Source organism: Delphinapterus leucas, chromosome 8 (assembly GCF_059928025.1).
Source record: "Delphinapterus leucas isolate spDelLeu-1000000601 "Yukka" chromosome 8, BTC_Dleu_Yukka2, whole genome shotgun sequence".
Taxonomy (NCBI): domain Eukaryota; kingdom Metazoa; phylum Chordata; class Mammalia; order Artiodactyla; family Monodontidae; genus Delphinapterus; species Delphinapterus leucas.
This window is the reverse complement of record NC_143136.1, coordinates 81,775,926-81,788,241: the sequence shown is the minus strand read 5'-3', so window position 1 is coordinate 81,788,241 and position 12,316 is coordinate 81,775,926.

Below are 12,316 nucleotides of genomic sequence, written 5' to 3'. Positions count from 1 at the left end.
GGAGAGAGCATCTTGGAAGAGGAGGTGCTGACGGTTGTGGGGGAAGGATGAAGAAAGAGGCAGGTCTCCCACCCTTCAATCTACCCCATTTCCCACAGGCAAATCAGGGGGAGATTTTAGGAGAAGAAACTTATCTAAAAGATATTTCCTTGTTGTAAAGAGGTTTACAGGAAAGATGCTACGTGCTGTGCAACATGAACTCCCTCCATGCCTCTGACAATTTTCAGTGAAATTGCAAAAAGTCTTGATGAGTTTTGGTGTAGTTGGATTTATTGTTATAGCTAGTTTAGGGGCTGAGTTTTGTATCACGAATGGCTCAGAATCAGCCAGTGCTCAAAGGGGGGGCATTAACTTCCAGGGTCTTAAATCTTGCCCTCTAACAAGTAGTTCATGTCCCTGACAGAGCGATGGAATTCACTAACTAGTTGCAGTCCCACTAAGGCCCTCTTCATCCTTGCCAGGAATTGGCATCAGACTCAATCTGTTCCAGAAAGAATGAATCTCCTACTGCCTACAACACTGATCGCACCCAGATACTAACAAACCTGGGTGACATTAAATTCTGGATTAAGGGGCTGTTCACCTTGTTTTGCCCACTCTAGATACCAGGAATCTACCAGGAAGGTAGGTCCCACTTGGTCCAGACACATAACAATTCTTCAATGAGTCTATGAAACCAATTCCAAGTACTCACTGAGACTAACCCAATGCTCTGTGGTGAGAACCAGGTAAATTAGATGGTTGTTATTCCTTTGGTCTCAATCCCAGAAAAAGGATGAGATTTGGAGACTGGAGCTGAGCAGAGATGAGCAGAGCTGGAGCTGACCTGCAAGAGTCATGAAACGTGAGCAAGAAATAAACCTTTGTGGTTTTAAGCCACTAGGATTTGGGGATTGTTATAAAACACTCATAATGTATATTACACACTTGCTGTGTGGAAGGCTTTGTGGAATATGGAGTTGTACAAGATGCAGTCTCTGACTTCTAGAAGCTTACAATCTAAGAAGGTTAGACACCCAAGTATCTTGTAAAGTAGCAGAAGTGGCCAAGATGATGAGTGAGGCAAGAGGACCATAAGGACGGTTAGCAGCATGGAAAGTCAGGGGAGATTTCATAGAGGAGGGATGATTGGGAGGCTCAATGATGCAGGGAATGCAAAGAGAAAAAGGACTGAGGAGATGTCTGTAGATTTTGTTTCTAGAAGACAAATAGGGGCTTTGAGGAAATACTTCCAGGTGAGGGGGTAGATGGGGCAGTTAAGGGGTAAAGGAGGTGGAGAGGAAGCAAACCCATCAACAAAAGATTACTCTTTCAACATGTGCAGTGAGAGAAACCATAGGGATGGGGGAAGTCAAAGGACTGTGTTGTTTTGCAGGATGAGGCAGCAACCATACTTGGGGTCTCCACCCTCCCTACTCTCCCTCCTCATAGAGTCTACCCCGCCCACTGTGCCTGCTGAGAGGAGAGGGAATTGGCCAACTCCAGGCTCCCAGACTCAGATGACTGGACCGAGGGGGGCACCTGATTTGAGGAGGACAACCCAAGTTGTGAATGACATACCGCTTCAGTGACCAGGCTCAAAAAGATGACTGGGGAGGAAACTTGCACAAGCCTCTTAGATAGCCTCATCCACCAGAGGGCAGACAGCAGAAGCAAGAAGAACTACAATGCTGCAGCATATGGAACAAAAACCACATTCACAGAAAGACCGACAAGATGAAAAGGCAGAGGGCTACGTACCAGATGAAGGAACAAGATATAACCCCAGAAAAACAACTAAATGAAGTGGAGATAGGCAACCTTACAGAAAAAGAATTCAGAATAATGATAGTCAAGATGATCCAGGACCTCAGAAAAAGAATGGAGGCAAAGATTGAGAAGACGCAAACATGTTTAACAAAGACCTAGAAGAATTAAAGAACAAACAAACAGAGATGAACAATACAATAACTGAAATGAAAACTACACTAGAAGGAATCAATAGCAGAATAACTGAGGCAGAAGAACGGATAAGTGATCTGGAAGACAGAATGGTGGAATTCACTGCTGCAGAACAGAATAAAGAAAACAGAATGAAAAGGAATGAAGACAGCCTAAGAGACCTCTGGGACAACATTAAATGCAACAACATTCACATTATAGGGGTCCCAGAAGGAGAAGAGAGAGAGAAAGGACCAGAGAAAATACTTGAAGAGATTGTAGTTGAAAACTTCCCTAACATGGGAAAGGAATAGCCACGCAAGTCCAGGAAGCGCAGAGATTCCCATACAGGATAAACCCAAGGAGAAACGTGCCAAGGCACATAGTAATCAAATTGGCAAAAATTAAAGACAAAGAAAAATTATTGAAAGCAGCAAGGGAAAAACAACAAATAATATACAAGGGAACTCCCATAAGGTTAACAGCTGATTTCTCAGCAGAAACTCTACAAGCCAAAAGGGAGTGATATGATGTACTTAAAGTGATGAAAGGGAAGAACCTACAATCAAGATTACTCTAGCCAGCAAGGATCTCATTCAGATTTGATGGAGAAATCAAAAGTTTTACAGACAAGCAAAAGCTAAGAGAATTCAGCACCACCAAAGCAGCTCTACAACAAATGCTAAAGGAACTTCTCTAAGTGAGAAACACAAGAGAAGACAAGGACCTACAAAAACAAACCCAAAACAATTAAGAAAATGGTCATAGGAACATACATATCGATAATGACCTTAAATGTGAATGGATTAAATGCTCCAACCAAAAGACACAGGCTTGCTGAATGGATACAAAAACAAGACCCATATATATGCTGTCTAGGAGAGACCCACTTCAGACCTAGGGACACATATAGACTGAAAGTGAGGGGATGGAAAAAGATATTCCATGCAAATGGAAATCACAAGAAAGCTGGAGTAGCAATACTCATATCAGATAAAATAGACTTTAAAATAAAGAATGTTACAAGAGACAAGGAAGGACACTATGTAATGATCAAGGGATCAATCCAGGAAGAAGATATAACAATTATAAATATATATGCACCCAACATAGGAGCACCTCAATATATAAGGCAACTGCTAACAGCTATAAAAGAGGAAGTCAACACTAACACAATAATAGTGGGGGACTTTAACACCTCACACCAACGGACAGGTCATCCAAAATGAAAATAAATAAGGAAACAGAAGCTTTAAATGACACAATAGACCAGATAGATTTAATTGATATTTATAGGACATTCCATCCAAAACCACCAGATTACACTTTCTTCTCAAGTGTGCATGGAACATTCTCCTAGATCACATCTTGGGTCACAAATCAAGCCTCAGTAAATTTAAGAAAAGTGAAATCATATCAAGCATCTTTTCTGACCACAACGCTATGAGATTAGAAATGAATTACAGGAAAAAAAAGGAAAAAGCACAAACACATGGAGGCTAAACAATACGTTACTAAATAACCAAGAGATCACTGAAGAAATCAAAGAGGAAATCAAAAAATACCTAGAGACAAATGACAATGAAAACACAATGATCCAAAACCTATGGGATGCAGCAAAAGCAGTTCTAAGAGGGAAGTTTATAGCTATACAAGCCTACATCAAGAAACAAGAAAAATCTCAACTAAACAATCGAACCTTACACCTAAAGGAACTAGAGAAAGAAGAACAAACAAGACCCAAAGTTAGCAGAAGGAAAGAAATCATAAAGATCAGAGCAGAAATCAGTGAAATAGAAATGAAGAAAACAATAGCAAAGATCAATAAAACTAAAAGCTGGTTGTTTGAGAAGATAAACAAAATTGATAAACCATTAGCCAGATTCATCAAGAGGGAGAGGACTCAAATCAATAAAATTAGAAATGAAAATGGAGAAGTTACAACAGACACTGCAGAAATACAAAGCATCCTAAGAGACTACTCCAAGCAATTTTATGCCAATAAAGTGGACAACCTGGAAGGCATGGACAAATTCTTAGAAAGATATAACCTTCCAAGACTGAACCAGGAAGAAATAGAAAATATGAACAGATGAATCACAAGTAATGAAATTGAAACTGTGATTTAAAATCTTCCAACAAACAAAAGTCCAGGACCAGATGGCTTCACAGGTGAATTCTATCAAACATTTAGAGAAGAGCTAACACCCATCCTTCTCAAACTCTTCCAAAAAATTGCAGAGGAAAGAACACTCCAAAACTCATTCTATGAGGCTACCCTCACCCTGATACCAAAACCAGACAAAGATACTACAAAAAAAGAATATTACAGACCAATATCACTGATGAATATAGATGCAAAAATCCTCAACAAAATACTAGCAAACAGAATCCAACAGCACACTAAAAGGATCATACAACATGATCAAGTGGGGTTTATCCCAGATATGCAAGGATTCTTCAATATACGCCAATCATTCAATGTGATACACCATATTAACAAATTGAAGAATAAAAACCATATGATCATTTCAATAGATGCAGAAAAAGCTTTTGACGAAATTCAACACCCATTTATGATAAAAACTCTCCAGAAAGTGGGCAAAGAGGGAACCTACCTCAACATAATAAAGGCCATATACAACAAACCCACAGCAAACATCATTCTCAATGGAGAAAAACTGAAATCATTTCCTAGAAGATCAGGAACAAGACAAGGATGTCCACTCTCACCACTATTATTCAACATAGTTTTGGAAGTTTTAGCCACGGCAATCATAGAAGAAAAAGAAATAAAAGGAATCCAAATTGGAAAAGAAGAAGTAAAACTATCACTGTTTGCAGATGACATGATACTATACATAGAGAGTCCTAAAGATGCCACCAGAAAACTACTAGAGCTAATCAATGAATTTGGCAATGTTGCAGGATACAAAATTAATGCATTGAAATCTCTCGCATTCCTATACACTAATGATGAAAAATCTGAAAAAGAAATTAAGGAAACACTCCCATTTACCATTGCAACAAAAAGAATAAAGTACCTAGGAATAAACCTACCTAGGGAGACAAACTCTTTCTATGAGGCCACCATCACCCTGATACCAAAAACAGACAAAGATACTACAAAAAAAGAAAATTACAGAACAATATCACTGATATGTATGCAGAAAACTATAAGACACGGATGAAAGAAATTAAAGATGATACAACAGACGGAGAGATATACCATGTACTTGGATTGGAAGAATCAACATTGTGAAAATGACTGTACTACCCAAAGCAATCTACAGATTCAATGCAATCCCTATCAAATTACCACTGGCATTTTTTACAGAACTAGAGCAAAAAATCTTAAAATTTGTATGGAGACACAAAAGACCCCGAATAGCCAAAGCAGTCTTGAGGGAAAAAAATGGAACTGGAGGAATCAGACTCCCTGACTTCAGACTCTACTACAAAGCTACAGTAATCAAGACAATATTGTACTGGCACAGAAACAGAAACACAGATCAATGGAACAAGATAGGAAGTCCAGAGATAAACCCACGCACCTATGGTCAACTAATCTATGACAAAGGAGGCAAGGATATACAATGGAGAAAAGACAGTCTCTTCAATAAATGGTGCTGGGAAAACTGAACAGCTACGTGTAAAAAATGAAATTAGAACACTCCCTAACACCATACAAAAAAGTAAACCCAAAATGGATTAGAGACCTAAATGTAAGACCGGACACTATAAAACTCTTAGAGGAAAACATAGGAAGAACACTCTTTGACATAAATCACAGCGAGATCTTTTTTGATCCACCTCTTAGAGTAATGGAAATAAAAACATATTTTAAAAAATGGGACCTAATGAAACTTCAAAGGTTTTGCACAGCAAAGGAAACCATAAACAAGACAAAAAGACAACCCTCAGCATGGGAGAAAATAGTTGCAAATGAATCAACAGACAAAGGATTAATCTCCTAAATATATAAACAGCTCATGCAGCTCAATATTAAAAGAACAAACAACCCAATCCAAAAATGGGCAGAAGACCTAAATAGACATTTCTCCAAAGAAGACATACAGATGGCCAAGAAGCACATGAAAGGCTGCTCAACATCACTACTTATTAGAGAAATACAAATCAAACTACAATGAGGTATCACCTCACACCAGTTAGAATGGGCATCATCAGAAAATCTACAAACAACAAATGCTGGAGAGGGTGTGGAGAAAAGGGAACCCTCTTGCACTGCTGGTGGGAATGTGAATTGATACAGCCACTATGGAGAACAGTATGGATGCTCCTTAAAAAACTACAAATAGAACTACCATATGACCCAGCAATCCCACTACTGGGCGTATACCCTAAGAAAACCATAATTCAAAAAGACACATGCACCCCAATATTCATTGCAGCACTATTTACAATAGCCAGGTCACGGAAGTGACCTAAATGCCCGTTGACAGATGAATGGATAAAGAAGATGTGGTACGTGTATACAATGGAATATTACTCAGCCATAAAATGGAACGAAATTGGGTCATTTGTTGAGACATGGATGGATCTAGAGACTGTCATACAGAATGAAGTAAGTCAGAAAGAGAAAAACAAATATCGCATATTAACGCATATATGTGGAACCAGAAAAATGGTACAGATGAACCGGTTTGCAGGAAAGAAATTGAGACACAGATATAGAGAACAAATGTATGGACACCAGCGGAGGAAAGTGGCGGGGTGGTGGGGGTGGTGTTGGGATGAATTGGGTGATTGGGATTGACATGTATACACTGATGTGTATAAAATTGATGACTAATAAGGACCTGCTGTATAAAAAAAAAAAATGTGCCTTCTTGATAAAATGTTTAAAATAAGTCAAAAAAAAAAAAGATGACTGGGGACAATCGTGTGCCTTCTCATAGGAGTCCTGAGCAAAGAGAGACAGATGAAAGATACTCTTTGGGAATGGTTCCTTGAGCTGAAAATCAGGTACAGAAGAATGAAGTGGCCATTATCCATTCGTGTGCATACCGAAGTTATGAGGACCCACAGGAAGTGGCTGGGAAAGGAGAACAAGAGAACAACAGATACAAGGAGAGAAGTGGAGAAGCCACGAGTAAGGGATGACAGTAATGAACCTATGGTGCCTCATTATGTAAGTCTTTACATTAATATTACCTCATTTATTTCCTATAACTGTCCTATGAGATGGGTGCTATGATTGTCCTCATTTTACAGATGAGGAACCCAAGACACAAAGAAGTTGTACCCAAGCCACAAAGAAGTTTTGCCCAAGATGACTTGCAGGAAAGCCATGATATAAACTAAATAGGCTGGCTTTTAGCCACCTTGATCACTGCCTCTCAAAAGGGAGATGAGAGGTGCTCCCTGAAGCCCCTGGGAGTCGACCCTTCTTAAGGTCAGGCGCTTGAGTTTCATTGGATTTCCTGAGATCATCTGAGCCATCCAGAGTGGCTTCAGTTCCTGGCAACCAAAAGAACTCAAACCAAATCAGATGGGAGACTTGAGCTTTCTGGGTGAGAGAGACTGCAAATGTTAGAGAGAAAAAGGGATTGTTGATGGAACAGACCTGCAAGGAAGCACAAAGGGGTGGGATTAGGGTGAGAGAGAGATTTTTCTTGTCCCATAGCCAGGACCACATGACTTAGTTTTACCATCAGGCGCCCACAGTGCCAAATGGCAAGTTAGACAACTAACCAAACCAAGAGGAATTACACATAACCCAGGGGCTGTGCCTTTCTGACTGACCCAGCCACTAATGGAGCCGGTGAGACTGGGCCTACGTGACTCCTCCTTTCCGAGCCCTAGTTGCTCTGTCAATAAAATTGGGATGATGATAAAACATGGAGAGCATGTGACTTTCCAGGACTCTGGGGAAACTGCAGAGGTACAGAGCACCACGGTAGGGCTGCCCGCTGTGGCAGCCAGACCCGGGATCTCGAGCCAGGTTTTCCAGAGGCTGTCTCGGAGGTGGAAGTCTGAGTACAAGCAGTTTATCAGGGAATGCTCTCAGGATCAACACCTGTGAGGGGTGAGGGCAGCCAGACTGAGCAGAGGGAGAAGTTGCAGCAAAGGCAGCAGCCGATTCCGTGGGGAACTTGAGCTAGGATGGCCCCTCAGACTTGTCCCAAACCGAGGCAAAGAGCTGTGCCTTTGAACCCCACACCCTTCGAGAAGTCACTGGGCCTGGGATGCCCTGTTAGGTGAGGCAGCTCCCTTGAGTCAAGGGCAGGTCCTGGGGAGAGACTCAGCTGTGAGAGCTTCAGCAGGCAACATCCTGTACAGATGCGAGTGGGGAGTGAATGCCTCAGCCTTGAAAGGGGGGATCTGGGCAGCATACCACAGCACTTGCTGCACCAAGAACTGAACACCACTTGTCGGAGGCCAAATCTGGCAGGGAGCCTGCGCTTTGGGAGAGTGGGGACTGAAAGGGGCCAGGAGGAGACTGCAGAAGGTTGTCTTGTACTGATATGATCTCGCTCTGTCCCCAGCTGAAATCGTCAGGAAAGTACATGACCTGTGAAAATGCTGCATGTGTCTGGATGTGTGTGGAAACTCTAAAGAAGGGACTCCTGTATCTAGTCTGAGGCCAACAAGCCCAAGGAACTTAGCAAAAATTCAGAGAGAAACTGGAGATAATGAGGCAAGGGAACTTTAGGGAGGCCACAGAATTACAGTTTGGGCCAAGTTTAACCTAAATCTCCAAAGGGCAGGGAAGTCTCAGGTGTGTCATGTTAGGCAAGGGCCCTTTTCCTGGCATTCAGCAGGGTTTTAAGGATTTCAGAGCTTCCAGAGCAAAATAGAAACTGCTCTCTGCGGCGTGTGTGTTCCCAGCCCACTTCTGGGCTGTTAAGTTCCTGAGAATTGTACCAGTCCTGATTCTGGGGACACACTATGAAATGAGTGCAAGGATAAGCCCCTGCCCAGAGCATCCTTACTTCAGGGGAGCACGCACAGAGAAAGACCACGTGAGGACACAGCAAGAGGCGTTTGCAAGCCAAGGAGAGAAGCCTCGGGAGAAATCAAACCTGCCAGCACCTTGATCATGGACTTCCATCCTCCAGAATGGTGAGAAATACATTTCCGTTGCTTAAGCCACTAAGCCTGTGGTGTTTTGTTACGGCAACCCCAGCTGACTGAGACAGGGAGACAGGCAACCAGGAAGCAGGGGGCTGAGAAGGATGGTGCAGGAAGATAAACCCACCCACGGGTCCCCCATTTTCTCTCTCTTCTCTTTCCTGCCTCACACGATCTGACCCTGGAGGGGTCAGTGGCCAGGGGACACCTGGCAGAGACGTGTTTCCAAGGCTGCATGTAACTCTGGACGGAAAAATGTATAACACTGGAGACCAGAGCCTCCCAGACTCCTTTGCCAATCTGCTTTCAGGCCAGAGGTCACCGGCTGCAGGCACTTGAGGAGGTAAAGGGAAGAGAAGCAGCTTCATACCCATGCCTCCTTTGCTTCCTGCCACTTGTTTGCTTCTTGTTGGCTATTGCCAAGGTCACTGACCTGAATTCAGCTTTCAAGGTAAATTTGTTTCACTGTAATACTTTTGGTTCCAGTTTGGAACTTGGGTAAAAAGTATCACCCAGTTTAAGAAAATGTTCAACGCCCAAATCAGAACTGAAAACTGAGAACAAGGAAGGTGAGAGTTTACTCTCTGGACCTCCTTATCTGAAAAATGAGGCAGTTGTACTAGATTTGTGGTTTAAAAAAAAGTTTTGTTTTTTTAACCACAAGAAGGCTTTCTTCAGAGGAAATCTTACCAGGAAGTAGAAACAAGGGAGGTACATGTGAGCTGAGTTGCTCATGACCGCTGAGCCATGGCCGCTGGGCCTGCGCGTCTGGAGCCTGTGCTCTGCAACGGGAGAGGCCACAACAGTGAGAGGCCCGATACCATAAAAAAAAAAAAAAAATACAATACAGAAAAGGAAATTTAAAAAGTGAATGCAAAGGAAGGAGTGGAGATGCCAATCGTAGGCGCTTTTCTAAAGCATAATGAACAGGGAGGAGAAGAGGGAACAAGGGCCTTTTTGCTCAGGGGTTTTTTTTGATCTCTGATGAAGAGAGGCCGGCAGAGAAGGAGAGGCTGAAGGTGCAGGCACCCGGGGAGCCAGGAGGGGCCGGTGCAGATGCGGACTGGTCTTAGACAAAGGGAGCAAGGGTTTTCCTGCAGCAAGAAGTCAGGAGGAAAGGACAGCAATATACATGGCACAGGGGAGTTTTGTCCTGGGAGATGAGTGGGCTTCCCCCACCCTGGGTCACAGGAGGTATCATTTGGGGCCACTCCTCCTGGTTTTCTGTGGAGGAGCTTCAGCTAGATGGCCTCACCTGGCCTCTCTCCCCACCCAGCCCTCCCTCCCCCATGGGGAGTGAACGGATGGATGGTGAGTTTAGGAGAAGTAGGTGAGGACCCTCCCCTGGGCCCCAGCTCCACTCTCCCCACAGTGTGGCAAGGAGGTGACCGGCTCAGACCACTAAGTCCTCAGAGATCACAGACTAGAGGCTGGAAGAGGATTTCAGGGATGATAGTAAAATGATTTCAGACCCTGCTCTGCAGAGCCTCACCTCGGTGGGCAGGATTCTGGAATTCACCCTTCCCCCGCCCTTTTTTTTTTTTTTTTGCGGTACGCAGGCCTCTCACTGTTGTGGCCTCTCCCGTTGTGGAGCACAGGCTCCGGACACGCAGGCTCAGCGGCCATGGCCCACAGGCCCAGCCGCTCCGTGGCATAGTGGGATCTTCCCGGACCGGGGCACGAACCCACGTCCCCTGCATCAGCAGGCAGACTCTCAACCACTGCGCCACCAGGGAAGCCCTCTTTTCTGTATTTACATGTCTTGATTCCTTGCTCTTTTCTTGGTTTGCATTGTCAGTCTGTTGTGTCCTTTATCCTTGTGGTTGGGTCACCAGCTGAGAGCAGAGGTCTTGAACTTGCTATTTTGTTGCCAGGAGGGGTGAGTAGTGGGTAGCAGGGCAGCCTCAGGCTTGCCCTCCCCCCCCCCGCTTTAAGGCTCGCATGGAGCCTTCCAGTGAAACCAGTGCACCAAGCTTGCCACCAGCCTTCTTGTTATTTGAGATAAATCCGTTAGGGTTTATCTCAATCTCCCTCTGTCCCACCAGCACCTCAGCTCTGGGGCACTCACCAGCTGCCCTTTAAACAGGCTCTTCACCGGCCTTTTTTCCTCTCAGCAAAGAGTAGCCCCCTCCACCAGAATGTCCCCTATGCCCCAAACTGAATCTCCATTCCCCCTGCCACCGCCTTAGTTCAGACCACCATCAGCCCATCCTGCATACCTGCGACCGCTTCCTAACTGGGCCCTCTGCCCCAGCTCAGCCCTCTCTAATTGAGAACTCACATTGCTGCCAGGGTGGACTTTTTTTTTCTTACTTGTTATTGGAGTGTAGTTGATTTACAATGTTGTATTACTTTCTGCTGTACAGTGAAGTGAATCTGTTATACATAAACGTATATCCAATCTTTTTTAGATTTAAAAAATCTAAGAATTTTTTAGATTATTTTAGAATCTTTTAGATTCTTTTAGAATCTTTTAGATTCTTTTCATATAGGTCATTACAGAGTATCAAGTAGAGTTTCCTGTGCTATACAGTTGATCCTTATTACTTATCTATTTTATATATAGTAATGTGTATGTGTCAATCCCGACCTCCCAATTTATCCCTCCTCCCCTTTCCCCTCTGGTAACCAGGGGGTTGTTTTCTACAACTGTAACTCTATTTCTGTTTTGTAAACAAGTTTGTAGCATTTTTTTAGATTCCACATATAAGCGATATCATAATGATATTCGTCCTTCTCTGTCTGACCTACTTCACTCATTATGACAGTTTCTAGGTCCATCCATGTTGCAGCAAATGGCATTATTTTGTTCTTTTTTATGGCTGAGTAATATTCCATTGTATATATGTACCACATCTTCTTTATCCATTCCTCTGTCGATGGACACTTAGGTTGCTTCCATGTCCTGGCTATTGTAAAAAGAGCTGCAATGAACATTGGGGTGCATGTATCTTTTCGAATTATGGTTTTCTCTGGGCATATGCCCAGGAGTGGGATTGCTGGATTATATGGTAGCTCTATGTTTAGTTTTTTAATGAACCTCCATACTGTTCTCCATAGTGGCTGTAGCAATTTACATTCCCACCAACAGTGTAGGAGGGTTCCCTTTTCTCCACACCCTCTCCAGCGTTTATTGTTTGTAGACTTTTTGATGATGGTCATTCTGACTGGTGTGAGGTGATACCTGATTGTAGTTTTGATTTGCATTTCTCTAATAATTAGTGATGTTGAGCATCTTTTCATGTGCCTTTTGGCCATCTGTATATCTTCTTTGGAGAAATGTCTCTTTAGATCTTCTGCC